The sequence below is a fragment of the Passer domesticus genome, chromosome 1 (assembly GCF_036417665.1).
Source record: "Passer domesticus isolate bPasDom1 chromosome 1, bPasDom1.hap1, whole genome shotgun sequence".
Lineage (NCBI taxonomy): Eukaryota > Metazoa > Chordata > Aves > Passeriformes > Passeridae > Passer > Passer domesticus.
In genome coordinates, this window is record NC_087474.1 from 26,916,001 (window position 1) to 26,936,381 (window position 20,381).

A 20,381-nucleotide genomic window follows, 5' to 3' on the forward strand; every position below is an offset into this window, starting at 1 on the left:
AGCGGATTTGAGTAAAATCTGTGGATTTGAATCAGAGCAAAGAATTCAATTTGGGTGTCCCAATTGCTGTTAAAGAACACAGCTACTGTACTATTGGGTCATTTAAAGAATGTGCTGGTATGCATGTGGCTGAAAACTAGGGGAAAAAATTGTTTTGACTGTGGTAGATTTTTGACAGAGATTGAATCTCAGTTATATAAAACTTAAGTGGTTATGATGTTTTATTATTTATATTCCTCCTTCTCAATACATGACTTCTTTTTATGGACTTAAATTTAAGCACACTGTAGGACTCAAAAGATGCTCACATTATTTCAGTATACATGCTAGTTTCAGGTTGATTCGTACTTCTATGATTTTCCTAAATATCCCTTTAGCTACTACAGTTGAAATGGAAAAAGATGTTAGATTTGAGGATTAAATCCTCCCATTCACAGAGGAGCTGAAAAATTTGTCTATTCTTTATTGCTACTAAACATGACTTAAATTAGGCACTTCATATTAGTGTTCTGCTGGAGTCCCTTTGTGCAGGTTTTTTGCTTTGGCTTATTTTGTATGGCAAAATTTTTTGCTGGACATTTGGTCTTCAGCATGTAGTGTAAGATTTTCTCTTTAGTCATTATTAGCACCTTTTTACACTCTGTCTATATTAAATGTACAAACAGATGGACAGTTTTGTCTGTTTTAATTGTATTTAATTTAGCCTAAGTTTGGTTGGTGGCCAAGTACTCATCACCTGTGGATCAGACTTGGCAGCCCTTTTGTCTCTCAGCCAGATATTTTGCTCACAGGATTATTTCCTTTTGAAAGGCCACACCAAAGTAAAGCTGAAAAGCAAATAAAACACACTACTGGATTTCAAATAACAAGAACTGCTGAACATGTAATTTCTCTTGTTTTGGTCCTTTCAGGATCGTTATTCAGTGCTTTTATTGGCATAGCTGCCAAAGAATAGGACATAAACAATTAGCTGGAAATTATCTTTTTTTCGTCTTTCCCGTTCCCTGCATGCAGGAAGTTTAACACAGTACATCCCGTTCTCTTAGGATGGACCTCTGCTTATTTTTAATTTCTTAAACAATTTCTGAAATACTTAAGGAATTGCTTAAACAATAATGATTAATATGTCACAGACTAGTAAGAATTGTATGAGACGTAAAGATTGGCTTGTACTATTGACAGTACAGCCACCCTGGCTGGGATCCAACTCCACTGTTCCTTACAAGTCTACTTTTGATGGAGTGACATCTATCTCTTGTTTGCAATCACTGAAGCTGAGTGAGAGGTCTCATATTTTCCAGCACAATTGTCCTGGAGGGTGTTTTTTCTCTTCCTGCCCACTGCAGGGCAGTTGCCAGTGTGTCTGGAAGAAATGATTAAGAAATAGGGAGAGCCTAATGGAGCATTCACTCATCTAAATCACAGCTAATGGACTGATGTGAGCACTCCGTGTCATCAGAAGATCACTCCATGCTAGACTGACTCTCAAAGGTCCTGTCACTTTTGTCCTGGATCAATCAGCCTGGGTGATACAGTGTAATTGATTGAAACAAGGAAGAGGATCTGGGCTGAACAATGAAGGAAATTAGCTACTGATATTACAGCATAAGCGTGATAGCTGCATGATATGCAGCAAGACAGGGACAAAGGGTGTATTCCAAAAAGCCTTGGCTATTCAAAGCAAATTACTTTTTTAGGTGCCTATCATTAATTTTATTATCTGAAACAGGTCTTACAAAAGAACAAGTTAAATGACTAAGGATATTCTATTTTTTTTCTTTAATAAATATAGTTTATAGCCTACAATATTAAAAGTGTAAGAAGTCTCTCAGAATGTGACTCATGTCTACTACAGTGGTGATATTAAGCCCATAAAATAGTTTTTATTTATTTGTTTTGGGAAATTCTTTGTCTATTTAAGCCATAACTCTGGAAAGGAAGTTGTCACATGTAGCTGTTCTAGCCAACATTTCCCTTTGTATTCAACAAAGCTTCTGTCCTAGAGCCCATTTTTTATGGCAGTTAAGTGTGCATCTACTTCTGTAACAGGTTTGCCTGTTTCACTCCTTTTTCAAGGAGACCTGGAAAAATCATTATTCACATCATTTTGCTAGTCTAATTCCTTCTACCTGTCACTTTTACTTTGTCCCAGTAATGACACTATTTTCTTATTACACTCTTGTGTCACAAGACACCTTCCTGGAATCTCCCTTTCCCTGGCCTGACAGGGGGGCTGCCTCCAGCTCCTGCCCCTCCTTTCTTTGCCTGGCTCTGACAAAAGGTAAATAAAGCTTTTTAAACATCTTTAAATGGGCTACCTAGCCCACTGTTTTCCCAAAATCATACCAAGGGCAGCTAGAAGGGTTGGCTTGAGGCCCAATCTTTTCCTTAAACAGGGATTATTGCCACCACTTGTTCTGATTTTGGAAACTGTCCCCTGAGTACTCTAGTAACCTGTCCCAGTGCTGCATGTCCCTGTTAGATTTGTTCATTGTAGTCCCTTTTGGTGGGGAGTTTTGTGTGTGTGCCTGTCACAGTGCTCAGTTTGTGTCTCTGGTCCATGTTAGCTTGCTTACCACTGCTCACAAGTTTGGCTGCGTTGTCCTCTGTAGCTGTCCTTCAGCCCATAGTAGAAGCTCAGTATGGGTCATTAGGACAGCCTCTTCATGAGGCATGCAATGGTGCAGCTAACCTCCTTCATTTGATTTCTCTGTTTCAGCTGAGACCTGGTCTTGCCTCTACTTCAAGGTACTGTCTTTGTGGTACAAACAACACTTTACAAATTTTCGGTTTATGTAGCTTACTTGCAGGCCAGCAATGACCTTGGACCATTCAAGACTTGTCTTTGCTATAGAAAACAAAGATTTCTGGAGATGGGAATATTAGGGATATTTAATGGCAAAACTGCTGACAATGATGGTTTCTTCAGGTGAAAGAACCTGGGGCAGATAAAACTATTTTGTCAAGATGACTGTTGTGGATGCATTTTCTTGCTCAAAAATAGAAGCCTTGAAGAGGCAAGATTAGCTACCACACAGAGCAATCTTAGCCAGGCTGCAGATTTCTGGTATTAGCTGCATTCATACCAAAATTCTTGGAGTTGTACAACAAAATCACTGGTAAAGAGGTTCTGTGGTCTCAAGATTTAAAAACCCTTCCTTTCACTGACTTGTACATTTTCTCTTACTAACAAAGGGCCACTTTTTGCCAGGTTGTTATGTGTTCTGTTGTAGCTCTTCCCCCAGTGGGGTCAATGAGTTAGATCATCTGGGAAAGTGGTAAGGTACTTCTGCTGCTGGCCCAAGTCCCTGCTGTTACAAAAGCATCAATACATGGCAACTGTCATAAAAGTCCATTGTAACTGTAAAAGCTTCTCTGATTAGACAGTCTTTTATCCATTTACCCTGGAAGATGGAATTAGGCACAATGGAAGAGAAAGCCTGAAATGGGTCAGTTATTTACAGTGCATTTAGCCTTCTTTTGTGTCTGAAGAGATTTTTATTTAGTTTTTGTGCAATTAAAGTAAAAGAGGAAGAAGCCAGGGGGGAAAAGCTCAAAATTTTTAGTAACTGCTTTTAGTGACATAAATAGTATTGAAGCAAGGCTACTAGATATTTAAGTCTTGCTGATAAAACCACAATTTTGAAAACAGATTTCTAAGCTGTTTAATAGTCTACTCTTTCCTCAGATTCCCATTTTCACACTTCCTTATTGACATAAGGATATGGCTGGGGTCAGTAGCAATTTGGGAAAGAAAGCAGAACAAATTTCCTGATTGCCATGTGACAGTACATCTGCCATTTCAGTTTAAGCCAGCATCTGAAGCTACTCCATTTGTACACATTTGGCCAGATTCAGATCTAACTGGCATGATTTTTAGCCTCCTAAAACTTCTCTGTAAAGCAGGGTAACTCTGGTGTAGTCAGCTGTGTAAGAGAAGAGTAAGGCCTTTTTTTACCAGGTCAACCATTTTGTATGATGTTTGCAGAGTCTTAGCAGTTCATCTTAGTCTTGTAGTTATTTTTTATTTGTTACAATCAGTCTACTTGAACTTTTTCTCTGTGGTGTCCTGGTTTACTCAGACTTTGGGCTGGGTATAGAAGACAGGATGGAATCACTTGTGATCTGTATCTACAGGCAACTACTATAATCTACATCTTGAAGGTGGTCTTTATATGGTAAAAGCAAAATTCCAATGTAAGAAGGCCTTAGTGCAAGTGATTACAAGCTGTAGGTGGAGTGTCCATATTTAGTGAAAGAAATGCTGTATTATAATGCTCTAATAAACAAGTATCATTTCAACAAGTAGTTGGGGTGTATAATCCCTGCCAATCTGCTATTTGCCTGTGATCCAGGAAGTCTGTTCTGTGACTGGATGTTTTTGGGAAGGGAAGGGGTGGAGGTAGCAGTGCTGTCTGGTCATAGGGAACTGCATGCTGTAACATTGTTCACCTGAGCATAAGCACAACAGGAAATCAAGGCTAAGAACCTGGCTTTCTATATTGCAACTTCAGTATATCCAGTTGAGGAGATAAGATATAGCCTGGACATGGTGGAGATAAACTCTGTTCTGTCTGAATAACCATTGTGGAATAATTTACTTAATCCCAAATAATTTGGTTCAATAGGTTGATTGATATAATAAATAAGAAAGTATAAGTACTCTGAAATACTTGAGAATAAACAGAGTTATAATACCACAAAATATCCCAAAGGGATTAACACTGGCATTTCTCTGGGAGAATTTGGCTCTTAAAGAGCTATTGGTCAGGTCAGTGACATTGCTTGTGCTGATAGCATGACCATGTCCAGTATAGCATGACCATTATTACAGCCAAATCTTTTTTGGCACAACTGTCTGGATCCTAAACACCAAATGATAAAATATGGCAAAAGCTGATAATGCAAATGTTTCTAAAGGCACACAACAGAACATGAAAGAAACTATCATGTCAGAAGATGGTAAATTACAGGTTGGTGCTCTGCTGTCTTTCATTGTGAGATCATTTCATTTTACTCTTGATTTAGGCAAGGCTTTTTTTTTCTCTTCAGTGTATATTTATACTTCTGCAGCTAGGATAGACCCATGTAAATACCTGGGAGTTTTGCTAGGGTTCTGTGGAGATTCAGCTCAGTGTCATGTGTTGCAAGAGTGGGAGAGACTGCCGAAACGGATTGTTATCACTGATCTCCATGTTATCTCCTCACCATGTATTTTGTACCTGTTTTGGTATTCAGAGAAAGTAATTTTGTAGGCTTTTAGGATAAGCAACAATAGCTAATGAGACTTTATATTAATTCAGAAGTTCATCTTCCAGGTTACTCTGTGTGCTATTGGCACTATTACATTTTCTGTATTCTATTTGGTGTTGTATACAGACATAATCATAACCTTACTTGTTTTTTTTAGGGGATAGGAAAGTCATGTGGCCATCTTCATTATAAGTGATGCTACATATGAAAAAAATCTTGAGGCAGTTGTCAAGGGTGAAGCTGTCTTATTTGTGTATTTTATTTTTTGTTGTTGTTATTTTTAGTTTTAGATTTCTTACATGCTTCCTAGTGTCTGAACCTTTATTAGTTCAAATTATGTATCTTTGCAGTCAGGAAAGCAAGTGTGTATCTCTTAGAAACAAAAACTTAAACTTTCATATAATCTAATTTTGGGAACTGGCACCCTAGTCAAAAAGTGCAACTGAAATTTTCAATATTTGATGTTGCCATCTTTTTGTAATTAGTTTCAGTTTTTATTCTTGAGGTATTTTCATTTAAACACAAACACATTCAAATTGTTTACATGGAGTTCTGTTTAATATTGAATGTAATTTTTAGTTTATTTTTGAAAATTAAGCAATGTTCAGAGTGCTATATTCAAAAATTCACTTTAAGGTTTTTCTTTGCCTTTCATTTTTCAAACTTCTCATCCAGATTACACTAATAGTTAGCCCCAAACAGTATTCCAAATGATTATAGCAGATAAAATCAAAAAGGACGTCCTGGGCATGTCATGATCTTTGAAATATATATGTTTTGGTGATGATTATCTTGCTCGAGCCATGAGCTGAGTGTCTGCAGAAAATATCTTAATGACATGGAAAACTTCTTCCTGGAGGAGGAGAAGAGTAGCTATATCTATGCTCATGAAGGGAGTAATTTGGGTAATTTCCTGAAACAGAGATCAGCAATTAGCATCAATAGCTGTGGGCTTTTTCACTGACTGCTCCAAAGCTAGTCCCATAAGGAATCAGGAGCTGTATCAGTAGCAAATATTCAGCTGGATGTTCTCTCCTCAAACACAGGGTCCTGGGCCTGGTTGTGTCAGGGATAAACTGCTGCATTTGGACCTAAATTATGCAATCATATTTTTATTGTCACCTCTTCCCATTTCCTGATATTTGGATTAAATTTATCTGAAAGTGTTTTGAATACTTCAGTTACCTTGGATTTCTCGCCAAAATATTAGAAATCACTATGTTTTATATGTATGCCTTTTACAAATTATAAATAAGCAAATCTCATGTGAAATTCTGTCCAGACACAGGTAATGGCTATTTCAAGAAGCTAGCTGAGCTATAAGGGAGGATTGAACCTCCAAGAAATCATTATACTGATTCTAGTCATTATGAACACTTTCATCCTGATTATGCATCATTTGAAGTAATACCATAAAACTAATGTACCTTCACTTCTTCCATGAAAAATATAATGGAGAATATACTACTTAGATGTTCTTACTTTTTTTCCCAGCTATTTCCCATTACATGGTGTTCTTTCTGTTCCTCTCCCTGATTGCCAGCTCTCTTGGTCTCACTAGTTTGCTTCCCTGAAAATTTCCAGATCCGTTTTTGATCTGCCTTAACTCAGTTAAAGAGTAGCAAAATGTTCACTTGCTTGTTGTGTTTTTTGTTTGCTTGTTGTTGTTGTTTTTTTTTTTTTTGTTTGTTTGTTTTGTTTTGTTTTTTCATTGTTCTGATTTTTTCCCATGGAATTCAACCTGGCTCTCACAGGTTGTTTGGTGAGCTGATAGAAAGGTAGGGGAAGAGATGAGCAAGGTGGGAAAAGGTTAGAGGATCTGTACCTTTCGGTGGTCTGAGCTGTTACACTGCACAGTGTGACCTCATACTTCTGCATTTCATCATCCCTTATGGGGGGAACATATTTACAGCAGCAAAAGCATCAATAAATGGCATAATGTTGATGTTAATGGGCATGTTTTGCTTCCTTTGTTTTAACATGCCTCCCTTTCTGTATTTGATGAATAAAGGGACTATTTTATTTTTCTGTGAATTTTCCTGTATGTTACAATGTCTTTCTTCAAAGTCAACCATAACTCTAATATATTTATTCTCATTAATGTCTCCAAAAACATCTCTGCAGAGAAAACCCTGTGGATCTTTCTCAGCTTCTGCTCAAAAAAAACAGTGTTATGTATAAGGTTCACTTTCAGACGAGGCTGGATTTTTTCCCCCTGCATTCATTTCACCATTAATATGTATCCATACACAGTGGTTAACCCTTGACTTCATAATTTCAATTAAAACAGTGTAGAAACAAAACAAATATATCATTGTTAATTGTTCTTTGGGAAGTCCTTTGGGATGCTATATTTGGAAGAAAGTCAAGCCCATAAACAAACTTGTCCATTGACAGGAGAAGATTAACTGTCTTTATCCTTTTCTGTTTTCTGTTAGTGAAATAATTTGAAGGGAATCTCAAATATATGATCTGTTGTTGTTCAGATAAGCAACCAAAAATTTGGCTTGATAACCTTCATCTTAAGTGAACTAACCAAAGTTTTGTTTTGAAAATGGAGTACAAATCTCACAGGAGCTGGTGTCCTGCTGAGGTTTCTGGTATACTATCAGGAATATGAAAATAAAAGGAAAGGCTTATCCAAAAATGCTGATCTCCCAGAAAGTTTCTGTTGAGTCCTGCATACTGTTCTTGGTTTTGAACAGGCAAAATTTTGCCAATCATTCTGCCCAACAAGACCATTCTGGCCCATAAGCTCCATGCTGATTCTAACGGGTAGATTCCCCAGCCAAATCCCCTTTTCAAGAGGGATGATAAAATGTTTATTGCCTAAAGGTAACTTGCTGACTGTTTCTGACCATAGCATATCCTGAAATAGTGGTGACTTACTGAAATTCCAGTGCTGAGTAAAGAGGGATAAATATGCCTGTTGTGGAATATGTAGTTTACACCACATTGTTTTTTGCCAGCAAAAGTGAGGTTCTGTAGAGCTATTTATAAGCTAAATAAAAGTAATCTTGTAACCTTAACAGCTCATTTTCTTGCTCATAAGTAGCAAAAGCATTTATTTTTAAGAGTTATAGGTGCCTAACAGCTACTTTTTAAAAAATCTTTTTTAAGCAAGAAACTCTTTAAAAGTATTTTGAAATATCTGTGACACTAGTAAGGTTATTTTCTTGTGAAGAGGTACCAGAAACTTTATTTGAATAATTTCAGAAAAATAAAAACAAATTCAGAAGATGAGAGGGTATTTTTATTTATTTACTTTTCAAAATAGATCTAAAAGTGGTGAAACACCAATTTAAGAAATCGCATTAGATGGAGACTTCCTTTTCTAAGGCCACAGCTTATGTCTGGGAGATGCAAATCTAGAGCACCTGATGTCCTCCAAAAGAACCAGCCTTCCTTGGCTCCAAATTCACTCAAAATCATCAGGCACTTGAGAGTGCTTCCAAGATGCTGCTTTGTCTACTCTCATTACAAGATGTCAGGCACTGGTAAATCAGGTCCCTCCCTGTTTATGCCGTAGTGCTCATGAAAGTGTGTGTATTTAACAGTGTTTTCATTACCTGCACTGTGTATTATGCCAAGCCATCATTCAGCAGGCAATAATCTAGGAACCATTGTGCCACTGACCTAATTTATAAGGGGGAAGACCTGGTGCTATTTGTCCAGAGAACAAGTGTTTGCCAAGCAAATTGGTACAGATTGAGTGAGCTGAACTTTAGATGGCACCATTAATTTTGGTACACATTACTCGTCAAACTAATATAGTAAAATTGCTTTCCCTTTCAGCATGGAGTACCATGGCCATTATTCCTATGCTGAATTTTAGAGTCTTTATTCTTCATAGCTATATGAAAGTTATTAAAAAAACCCCAAACTTTTTATCATACTGCTGCTAAAGGAGCGGTCAAAATAAATTTGGATGCCTTTCTCAGCCTATTTTCTCAGAAAGAAATCCAGTTCATGGATTTTGCAACATGAAAGAGAATTCAGGAAATGGACATTACTGGGAGATCTGCTTCTGTAGTGCTGTTCTGATTTATATAATAATTGTGAATATATCTGTACTCCTGCTTAGCTCTGTCTTCATGCTGCAAATGGATCTATGTGATAATGGTGTGGTGTTTGTTTTTTTTTAATTTTTTTTTTAATTTTCCCTATTCAAAATGCTTCAAAGGACCAAGGCAGGAAGTGGTTTTTGATTCTATAAAGCACTTTGTGATTACACTTTTCCTGTTTCACCACCCAGGATGAGATTGGCAGTTTTTAAGTGTCTTCATGAGAAACCAGGTTAAGGGAAAGAGACCCTGAATACTGTTAACAGCATATTTACTTCTGAGAGAGTTTGGTCTCCTGAGAAAACTTTTAGTTCCAGTGAGTGAATTTGGCAATTTTAACAAAAAATGCTATATCAGCTTAACTTTTCATTGCAGGCTAATGATGTTGATAAATGAACTTTGTGAACCAAATACTTTTTTTGTTGCAATTCTGAGTTTTACTTTACAATTAAGAACCAAAACAGCACAAAGCAGCTGACTTTAGGAGAATATTATCTCAGTAAGTACAGATGTAAAGATGCAAGCTAATTGCTTCCAGTGCTCTGTCTATAATCATCTAGTGCTGTAGAAAGACTTGCAGAAATAAAAATGGAAAGGGGATTCACATGAAATACTAATGTAATTTCAGCTTGCTTGCAGTAAAACTTGTTACTGAAACCTAGTGTCTATTGAAATAGTGCTAGTACTGACCTAACTTGTCAGCCATATATTAAATATTTAATATATAATAATGATTAAGTATTCAATAGTCCATAATAATATATAACAATGTAGTATTACTATTACTGGTGAGCATGAAGCTTTAATTAAGAAATGGATGTCTCTAGCTAGTATTAAATTTATATGTTAAGTTTTCTCCCAAAGAATATATCATTAAATAGAACCAGAAGAGGACATCTGTTCTCTCTAGATGTTATTTCAGAGAGAGTTCTGCCATTTTTACCTGTCTTTGTATTGATCTTTCTCAGTACATGCAGACTGCTTTATGTTTTGTATGTGGAAAGACTGGTGATACTTTATCTTGTTATGTATGAGAATCAATAAATGCAGAGCTGAACATATTCAACTAGGAAGTAAATTAAATACTGTTAGGTGTTGTTTGTTATTTGTTTTTTGCTGTTTTGTTGGTGCTTTTTTCCTCACTAAATAATTGGTGTTAATGACACCCACCATTGAAGACAAATTGTTTAGTAGTTTGGTTCCTAAGGGCCTTCTCTATAAACAGAACTGTTAATTCACAGGACTAACTGTTCCCTTATGGAGGAAAAGTATTGAAGACTTTGTGCTTGGAATTTTATTATTTCTCATTCTTGGTTTTGCTCTTGGCTGTGATTACTGTAGAGCTTACCAGATAACCCCAACTGTTAAGGGTACTTCAAAGGAGATGGGAATGCTCCACATATAATGAGCAGAAAAGCTGTGGATATGAAATTCCTGGAAATGTTCAAGGCCAGGTTGGATGGGGCTCTGAGCAATGGAAAGGGTCCCTGCCCATTGCAGGGGCTTTGGACCTAGGTGAACTTTAAGGACCCTTCCCATGCAAACCTTTCTGTGATTCTATGATGCATTTGAACTCTCAGTTAAAATCAGGAGTTCGTGTTTTTTTGGATCAATTCTGTTAAGCAAAACAATTATCTTCTCTGTTTCTCTGACATGTTAGTGGGTACTTCATTTCAGCAAGGTACTTGTGCTGTACAAGTAGGGAAATATGATACTCATAAGTTTTTCTGTTGCAACAACAAATATATTTTTTTAAATACATGCAATATTTAAATGGCACTGCCTAGAACCTTAATCATAAAGCAATTATGCCTTGGCTTTTAAGTGCTTTGCCATGCTGTATTTGAGTATATGAGCTTCTGCATCTGCCATCTCCTGAGGTCTCAGTAGGACACAATGGGTTGGTGGTCCCTATTTTCCCGACTATGCAGATGCCGATAAAAATTGCTACATGTCTAGATTAAGAGGTGTGTATGCACATACTGTCAAACAGGATTATTTGTAGTTGATACCTTTTGATTGAAGAGCTGCTGTCTGCTTTTCAGAGTAGGTGTCCAGGTGGTGATCAGAAAGAATATTGTAAAGCGTATAACCATTGAGTTAGCAAATGGCAACTTCTCCTTTTTCAGGAAACATAATAATGGTTGTGGATTTATGGAGGAGGAATTTCAATCCAAAAGTCCCAAAACAGCACAGACTGTCAAGATGTTAAGTGTGTGTGCACGTTTGTGTGTTTCTCACAAGTTTCTTTGTGTTGCAATGCAGAAAATGTAGTGTTGTGCAGTGGAACTGAAAGCATTTTGTTGTTTGTTTTAAGACAGTTTTGTTGCATGGTCTTGGACCAAACTGATAAGACCAATATTTGAAGTTGCAACATTTTAGATTATTTTGAAAAAGAATTCAGGTAAACTAAACAGAAAATATACGGTTCTGTGAAACTATCTCATTTCTTTTGCTAATGAGACTTGTGCACTCAGAAAAATCCACTGCTATGTTTGGGGCCTCCAGGTTTTTCTTTGGCAAAGCCCTTTGTAGCAGCACAACCTAAAATCAATCTCAACACAGCAAGGAAAGTTTACAAGATTGCTCTTAAGTACTGGCTCTGTACATCTTTGAGACATATCAAAATAACCATATTAACCTTGGGTTACTTGCTTGTTGTCATTGCTGGGCAAGGCCTGTTTAAGAGAAAATATTTTGTGTTTTTCTTTGGTTTCAATTGTTTCATCAGTGTATCTCCTATCCTTGCTGCCTCCGTTAGCACCCAGGCTGTGAAGTGATTACTACTGTAGGTGAGGAGATTAAAATCTTACTTGTTAGGTTTCAAGTGCACCCTCACACTTCTGAAATATTTTTAATTAAAGCCTCTGAAAACTGTATTTACTCTTTAAATTCAACACTTAGCAGTTGTAGTGAGAAGCAGGCCTCTTCACAAGAGAGCAGCTGAACTACCTGATAGAAGACAGGGCTTTGAAGAGATTACATATGCCCTAAGAGGTCAACAGCTAATTTGCTTCTGATAGAGCTTTCTAAAGCAGTACAAGCCACTTAGCTGCATTCATTTTAACAGCTCTAATGTGACTAAATCTCCTGTACTGCTGTGGGGATAATCAGACAACCGTTGCAACATCCAATGTCCTTGTCATGGCACGTTCAGTGGCAAAGACATTCACTTCAGACATAAAGTGTGCTGTGAATCAGTTCTTGTATCAAGATTATTAGCTCCCGAAGGTATAAAAGAATGGCTCAGAGATGTACTGGCAGATCATGTTAGACTCTGCTTGAAGTTTCTGTATTTAAGCTACCAGCATATGAATGATATTACCTACACACTTCATGTAAATAGGTAAAATTTCTGTCATTTGCAGTGGACCCAGAGAAACTTTCTGTTTTCTAAGCTGACATAAATTGTATAAGTACAGAATAATTTATAGGGATCCTACCTGCTGGTTCCAAGGCTGTAAACTAGCTGTTAATTTGGACTATATTGATATCCTTGCCATAGAGAAATCCTGGAGCTCGTGTAAAAGAGACAGTCACCTCCACACTCCAGTATTACCTTGTCTGGAGAGCAGCGTTCGCGTTCCAGAGATGGTGCACTGGCAGTGAGGAGAGGCAGCGGGAACAGAACCAGACATCAGCACCCCTCTACCTCCTGCACTCCTTTATGTGCGGGGCAAAGAGTTTTAGAGGCATGAGATGTGATTTCTGGTGCTTCAGGAGGTGGTGCCCCTGTGGAGTGTTTTTTGGTACGTTGTGGAGAAATGCGTCTGCCGCCTCTGTGTGCAAACGGCATGACCTGATAGGTGAATCAGTAACAGCATGGCATGTGTTGGACTGTTGCCTGGTAGTTCTGTGATAGCATGGAAAAACTACATGTAAATTGGAATAAATAGACAGCTGGTGCAGTTTTTCATGTCTGAGGGAAATCTTTATTGTTGACCAGCATGTATTGCATCTGTCATTTTATTTTTTGACTGTAAAGGATAAAAGAGTGCTGCAGTGTGTCTGTAGCTACTCTAGTGTTTTATCTATAACAAACCAAAGGACTTTGTGGCATTTCAGTGTATTTGTGGCATTTTGTGTATTAAATGCGCAAAATAATCTGTTTCTGAAAATTAATTTCCACTTTTTATTGCTATAGTGGTCCATGTTTTACTGTCTTCATAATACATACCAAATTCCCTTATAAATCTGGATTTTTTAAACATTGCTGTAGTTTTAGGGGAAGAAAAAAATGTTTCTGCTAGCTTCCTTAAAATATGTTAGGCACAAATGGAAAAAACAAACAGTCCTCTGAATGGTCATCTGATCTCACTTGTGTAGGGAGAGGAACAATTTCCTAATGTAAAATGTACACCATCAGAATTGGCTGTCAGTGACAGAAGTGAACCATAATATATACTTTCTATGTGCAGCATTCAGAGCAGCTTCTTTTGGCAGTTGCTACCTCATAACCATTCAGTTTCATACACTTTTTGGCATATCATTAAAAATCTATCATTGTTAGTAATCTGTCATCAAAGAAAACAATGGATAAGCTTTGCTGATCCTGTGGTTTCTCCTGCAGAGCAAGATCATGTAACAAAACAACCCAAAGAAAAAACTGTATTGTGCAGCATAAATATTAATTCCAAACAGACTATTGGAGAAAAATTATCAGTCAGAAATAAAGCTGGTAGTTGTGCAGTCTGAATTCTGAATTGTTCTTGTTTTGAAGTGTCAGGACTGCATCATTTAGGAAATTCTTTTTATCTGTTTGAATAATATGTTCATTCTTGGTTCTCTCATTTGAACCAAAGGTATTCTAAGTACAAGCAGTGGTCTGTGTTTTGTTGGGATGAAGATTCTTTGGAATACACCATTTAAAATCTGTGATTTGGGATGTTATTCTGCAGATTTCTTTTGTTCTGTGGCAGAGTAAATGACTGACTTTGCAATAATTTATTGCATTTTCTGACATATAGCCCCTGAAAACATTTTCTGCCCTAAATCTTTTGTCCAGTATGAAGGCAAAAGAAAAGTTCAATATAAAAATTCATGTGTGTAAGCTGCTAAAGATACAAACGGAGTAAATGGGGTATTACATTATAAATTAGCAGCAGGTATGCATCTATCAAAAATTTATAGAAAGGACCTGCTTTATACAGCAGGTAATGCCAGGAATACAAACCACCTCCTTGAAAAAACGTTGCAGGGCTTTCCTGCAGAAAAGATGATGATTAGTCACTATTTTTGTTAGTGTATTCAATCTGTTAGAGTTGATTAGTGGTAAATACTCTGTGCTAGAAATCAGAAACTTGTTAGTATCTATTTTAACAGCATTTATGCTGGGCTTTTCCCTTGCTCTGCTATAAGACATTTAAATACCAAAACAAGAACCAAGGGGCAAGGATAGGGCAACAAGTTATAGGTAATATAATAAAGACTATTATTTCTGTGAAGGGAAGAAGGGCATCTCCTATGAAACTCTGATACTGCAGAGCTTCCAGGAATTAAAATGGGCAATCTGCTGTACTTAGTTTCATTTGTGGCAGAGCAGTGGGATATAAAGTATTTAGAAACCTAATGCATCTCATACTGGCCATTGGACAGACTAATTATATGATGGTAAGTAATAACTCAGCTGATCTTTTCCATCAGAGATCTCAGGGTAAGAAATGTGTCATTTTGCTTTCCAAAGCAACCCTTGTGGAAGTCCAAATATTTGTCAGATTCAACAAGAATCCCACTCATAGTTCCTTACTGTGAGTACCACTTGGTAACCCATTAGAAGGCCATTCCTCTTTGGTGAGGCACTAAATTGAAAAAAAAATAGGTAAATCATGCCCAGGCTTCTGGGAACGGGCAAGCTGAGATTTTCAAATATCAGAAGAATGTGAAGAGGTCTTGCTACATAGAAGTGGTGTGGGAATCATAAATCTAGAGGCAAACTAAAAGAAATGGTAGGCTCATTGAGTGTGATTCTTCCTGTATCTGGTGTTCTCAGTGCGTTCCCATTGAGGGTCAGCACAGCCAGCTCACACTTCCACAGCAGGTGTGCACCTATGACCTGTATTGGCTGCACCCAGCTCTGAAATGTGCTGTATTTGGGGCTTGTATTTCAACTGCACATGTAAGACCTAAATATACCTTTGGACAAGGAACCAAGGGTCTCAGTGTGAATTTGGCTGCCCAAATGTGGGAATTATGATTATCCTGAATTGCATCCATGTAATGTAATTACCTGGCTTGATTGTCACTTTTGATATTTAAAAGTGAATGAAAGCTGCCACAAAAGGAAAGTGAAATGTCTTTAATGTGTTTTAGTTTATGGATTTATCTTAAGAATATAACAACCTAAATTGGCATTTTTAAATCAAAAAATAAATTAATAAATGGCTATCACTTAAAAAGAGACACAAAACAAGAAAGAACACAGATATTTAGCACTTTAATCAAGGGCATGGCTTAACTGTGCACATCAGTTGGATGTTACATTAGCTCTATTTCCTTTTACTCCTATGTCTGCTATTTTTTTTCCTGAAAAAATATATGAAATAGAAAGCTACTTCTTCCTCAATAACACTTCTCTACCTCTTTAAGAGATAATTTAGGATAGACTATATGCTCCAATGCTCCAAATTGAAATTAATACATTTCAGTTGAAGGAAATAACTAGGAGAGAAACGTAGAGCTGGGGATAGGAAGAAAATACAGTAAACAACTTTAGAGCATTCAATGTGCAAATAAAATTTGGCAAGGATGGTGAGAAGAGGAAAGGAGGAAAGGAGACACGAGAATATTAATGAAAGTTGAAAAGAGCAATTTAGAACAATTTGAGACATAAAAATGACCAGACAAGCCAGAAAAATAGTAAGGAAGCAAGAGAAACATAAAGGCAGTATGCCCCAAAGGTGAGATTTTCAAAGGAAAGATGTGCAATTAAGCAGAGTAATAGATGTTGGGCTCTTAGTTTGCTCAGTTTCTTGACATCTCTCATCTTTGTCATCGTGGTTATTTCATCATAGGAGAAAGAGTTTGTTAGAAAGTCTCTGGTTAAAATTGTACTGATTTTGAAACATGTTAAGTTGTCAAAATTTTTTTTTGTTGTTGAAGGGGATACAATCTGACAAAATATTATTTGGAATTGGAGTAAGAAGAGGAAAAGAAAGTGTACCCATAGCCAAATGGTGAGAGCATGCCCTGCTAGCATGTCAGGACCTGACCTGCAGACTGAGAATTTAAAATTGTCTGCCACAAACCGAGTGTGTTTCTTAACTGCTGAGCTGCTGGTTTTTTATTGTTGTTTGTTTGTTTGTTTGTTTTTCCCTGGCAATTGCCTTTTTGCTTGGTTTTGTTTTGTGCCATTTTGCCTTTTGCTCAGAACATTTGAAAAGTTTGGATTCCCCACTGAATTCCCAGATTTGTGTTAACTTTTTTCTTTTTTGCATGAATGTATTTGGGTTTTCTTGTGTGAGAAAAAATGACTACTCCCATTATTTCATCAGTTGTATATAAGGTGTCATCTGGTTATTTTTATAAGTGTGTATTCTTCACCACAATTTAACTCTAGAGGTGTTTTGTTTACGTGGTCTGTTTGAAAGCCATGAGGTACTTCACAAACTGGGCTAGTGTGAAGCACCTTTGGCATTGGTAGCTGTGTCTGGAAAACTGTGTTTTCTTTCTGCTTTAAAGATAGCCTCCTGTTTTTAAGTACGTCTTATTTAAATGTAATTTGTTATATTAGACCTGTTCTAGTTTTTGCCTCCCCTTAGATATTGAACTCTCCCTGTTTCTCATTATCACTCCTTTTCCAGTCCAAAGTGTGCATTTCAATTGTTTGGATTTTTTTTTTCCTACAGCTCACTTATTTTTCTGTAGCCAACACCCTTTCTGTAGGCCTTCATTTTGAATTTAGCAAACACTCTAGATTAATTCACTGCATTCCACAGGTGCCTGCAGGACAGGAGACTGTGGAAATGAATGCTCCTCATTATCCCTTTTGTGTGTCTGCCAACCACTGTCTTTGGTCACAAGCTTTTGGTCTCAGCCTTCTTTTTGTTGTTTGAAAGGACAAGTTATGTGTATTTGTGTGTATGTCTATATAGGTGGATACACACATGTAAACACATAAATATGTATACACGTATATTTGGGAATTTAAATCTCTTCCCCAGTAATTCTCAGTTAATAGTCTGCTTAGTTAGTAGTTTGCAGTATTTACTTTTCTGGAGAGTAAATTGAATGCTTTGAACTTGTTTTGCTCTCACTGGAGTTACTAGAAGGGACACACAAATTTGGCTGGCCATCAAAGCAACCCTTCTAATTACTGTCATGTGTCACCACCTGTGAGGCAGTACCTTGAAGCAGAGTGGGTGTGCCATGCTTTGTTTTAGCTTAAATGCTTTTCATAGGGAAAGCACAGAAAGATGTGAGCATGTAAGAACTCCCGATATGGTACAAATACCTGGGAGTGCATGAAGCTTCCCAGTGTCAGACCCGTTGTTCCCCAAGCAGAACCACTTGTTTATAATGGGAATAATAAGTATTTTTTGGCAGTCTTCCATCTGAGGATCACGTGTAAGAAACAAGTGTCAAACCAAATGCAAGTGTTACTTGAAGCCTCAAATTAGACTTGAATATGCAGTTACAGAAGGTTGTTTTGAAATATCCTTTGTTCCAACAAAGTCTTTTAGTCTCAATAGCTAAAGAGCTGAGGGTCAGGGTTTTGCAGACTCTGGCACTGGTTTTCCGTGCGTTCAAAAGTATTTTGTATTCAACAGCTGGAATGTTGAGGTGCTACGTTGACATTCCATCAATGAAAATTTGCCTTTTTTGGGGTGAAAACCACAACTGTATCGTCTTGAATAATATACAAAATATTGTGTGTTTGATGTTGTTTTTCTAGCTCAGCACAGAGCTTCTGTTGGCTGTGTGTGGGAGGCTGTCAGGTGGAGAAACCCTACCAACCTTTGTCCTTTTGAACTAGGTTGCAGAAGTCTTGCATCAAATCCTAATGCTCTTGAGTTGTGTGGTTGAGTAACAAGGTGACATTGTTGCACGGTGGAGTAGATTTACATGAACTGACATATCCAGCTTCAGGGACATTGTCAGGAATTGGATGTACACTTTTAAAGAAGTGGATTTTTTCTTATTATCATGCAGGAACCATCCAGGCTTACCCTGCTCTAATCACTTGAATAGTTCTAATTTCTTTTATTACTTACCTTCTTAGAGTCTCCAACTTACTTTTCCCCTGGTTTTAGTATCCCACAGAAAGAAATCGTTTTGTAAGGATTAATCCTATTGAAATTGAGGTAGGGGCAGGAAAAGAGTTGAGAAAGATGAAAGGCTGATAGACACAAAAGAAAAAGAGAAGTGTATCAGAGGTTCTGAACCATTTCAAGTCTCACCATGCTTAAATAAGGCCAGCTGCAGTGCAGTTTATGAAGACTCTCACTGAAACTTATAATTAGAGGTTACACAAGGGCAGGTAACATTTCAGAAACAGGTAAGACATCTGACCCAACATGCCTGCTTAGTGAAATGGAGCAGCCTTAGGCTCTCCTGAGATCATTGCTGAGCAACTCCCCAGATTTCGATTAAAGGCCTACCCTTCACCTCTCTGCAGGTCTCTCTTTTAGAAAAGGAATATTTTCTCACTCTTCAAACTTCTGATTTTCTAAAGGTTCCCAAGCTTCTCACATTATTTAAAATGTTTTAAGCACTGGCAAAAAAAAACCACCTTCTCCACCTTGGGGAAAGAAATCCATTCTGCATTTGACCTCTACTTGTTGTTGTGCTTATTAGTATTCTAGTTCTCACACCATGTTCTCTCAGTGACAGCACTTACCCCCATCTCAGCTGATCAAATTTAGCTGCATGTTTTCCCTTTACTCTTTTTGACAGCTGCTGTAGAGGCTTTACAATTGGGGGCATTGAACTCACCTGCCACCATATTGCTTTCCTTTATTATTTTAGATTTGTTTTAAATCAGATACTAGAATACTTGATGGGCCTGAGATATGAGAGTGCTGTGTATAAATCTGAATTTAGCATCATGATCCAGTGTTGTTGTGGGGTAAACTAAATGGCCATCTGCCCAAGATGATATGGCACATCTTCTGCAGAAAAAAAAAAAAATCTTGATTTAACTTAAACTGATTGAAACAGATGAAAATGTATTTTTCACTCACTTTTGATCTTTTTATTCTTTCAGTCTTTTTGGATAGCTGGTGACCCGTTGGACCAACTGCTTTGCCTTCTCTCACCACCTTTTCTTTTCCACGTGAGTGAAACTCTGAATTCCTTCAGCATGGGGAAGAGAGGTAGGCAGTCTCATCCGGGGATGACATTTTGGGAGCAGGCTGCTCCACTCCTCTCCAAAGGGAAAGTTCCTAGAACTCTCTCTTCCAGAGCTTTCTATGTGCCTCAGAGCTCAGACTTACACTGCTACCCAGAACATGTATCTATGTTTAATTCTGTGGCATGTTTGTTTTTCTGAAAAAAAAACCAAAATCAAAAAACTCCATGACAATTCTATATTGACCTGATTTGATTAACTTAAGATAAATGCTACCATTAAACTTAATGAGTTCTGTGTTAAAATTAGGTTTACTGTAGTTACCTTCATTATTCCTACACAATAATATTTCAATTTTCTGGTCGTCTGCCTTTTCCTTCCTTCACAAAGCTGCAGTAGTCAATTATTTTCTTTTGTTTATGTTTTGTTTGTTTTGTTTTCTTTTGTTTTGCTAGGTTTGTGACCCAGGAAATAACAGATATGAATTTATACAGTTCCCCTTTCCAGAGCTGCCAGCCAGGGCTGTATAATTATTACTATGGGGGCAGGCTGAGGTTGTGTCTGCCCTTCAGTAACAGTGCAGCATTTCTCTGTGCATATTTAAATTGACTCATTTTCTGGGAAATCTCTTATTTCCCTACCTTCTGATGGTCCCAATATAAAATGAATCTTATGCAGTTTGTGAGATAGACCCAGAAATATGCATCTGAATAATCTAGCTGCTTTTTAATATGTAAATGCTACATTATTAAAATTATTAAAGTAATTTTATAGGATTT

General features: G+C 37.3%; 1 long non-coding RNA gene across 10 annotated transcripts in view; it reads left to right on the plus strand.

Annotated features, from left to right (window-relative positions):
• LOC135295330 (uncharacterized) overlaps nt 1-20,381 on the plus strand; it is a 298,178-nt gene that overhangs the window by 72,477 nt on the left and 205,320 nt on the right. For 9 of the 10 annotated variants that reach the window (XR_010357399.1, XR_010357427.1, XR_010357409.1 and 6 more), the window contains exon 2: nt 19,519-19,627. This is a non-coding gene — a long non-coding RNA (uncharacterized LOC135295330). The remainder of the gene's footprint in view (nt 1-19,518; nt 19,628-20,381) is intronic. The other variant, XR_010357415.1, reaches the window with a different exon arrangement.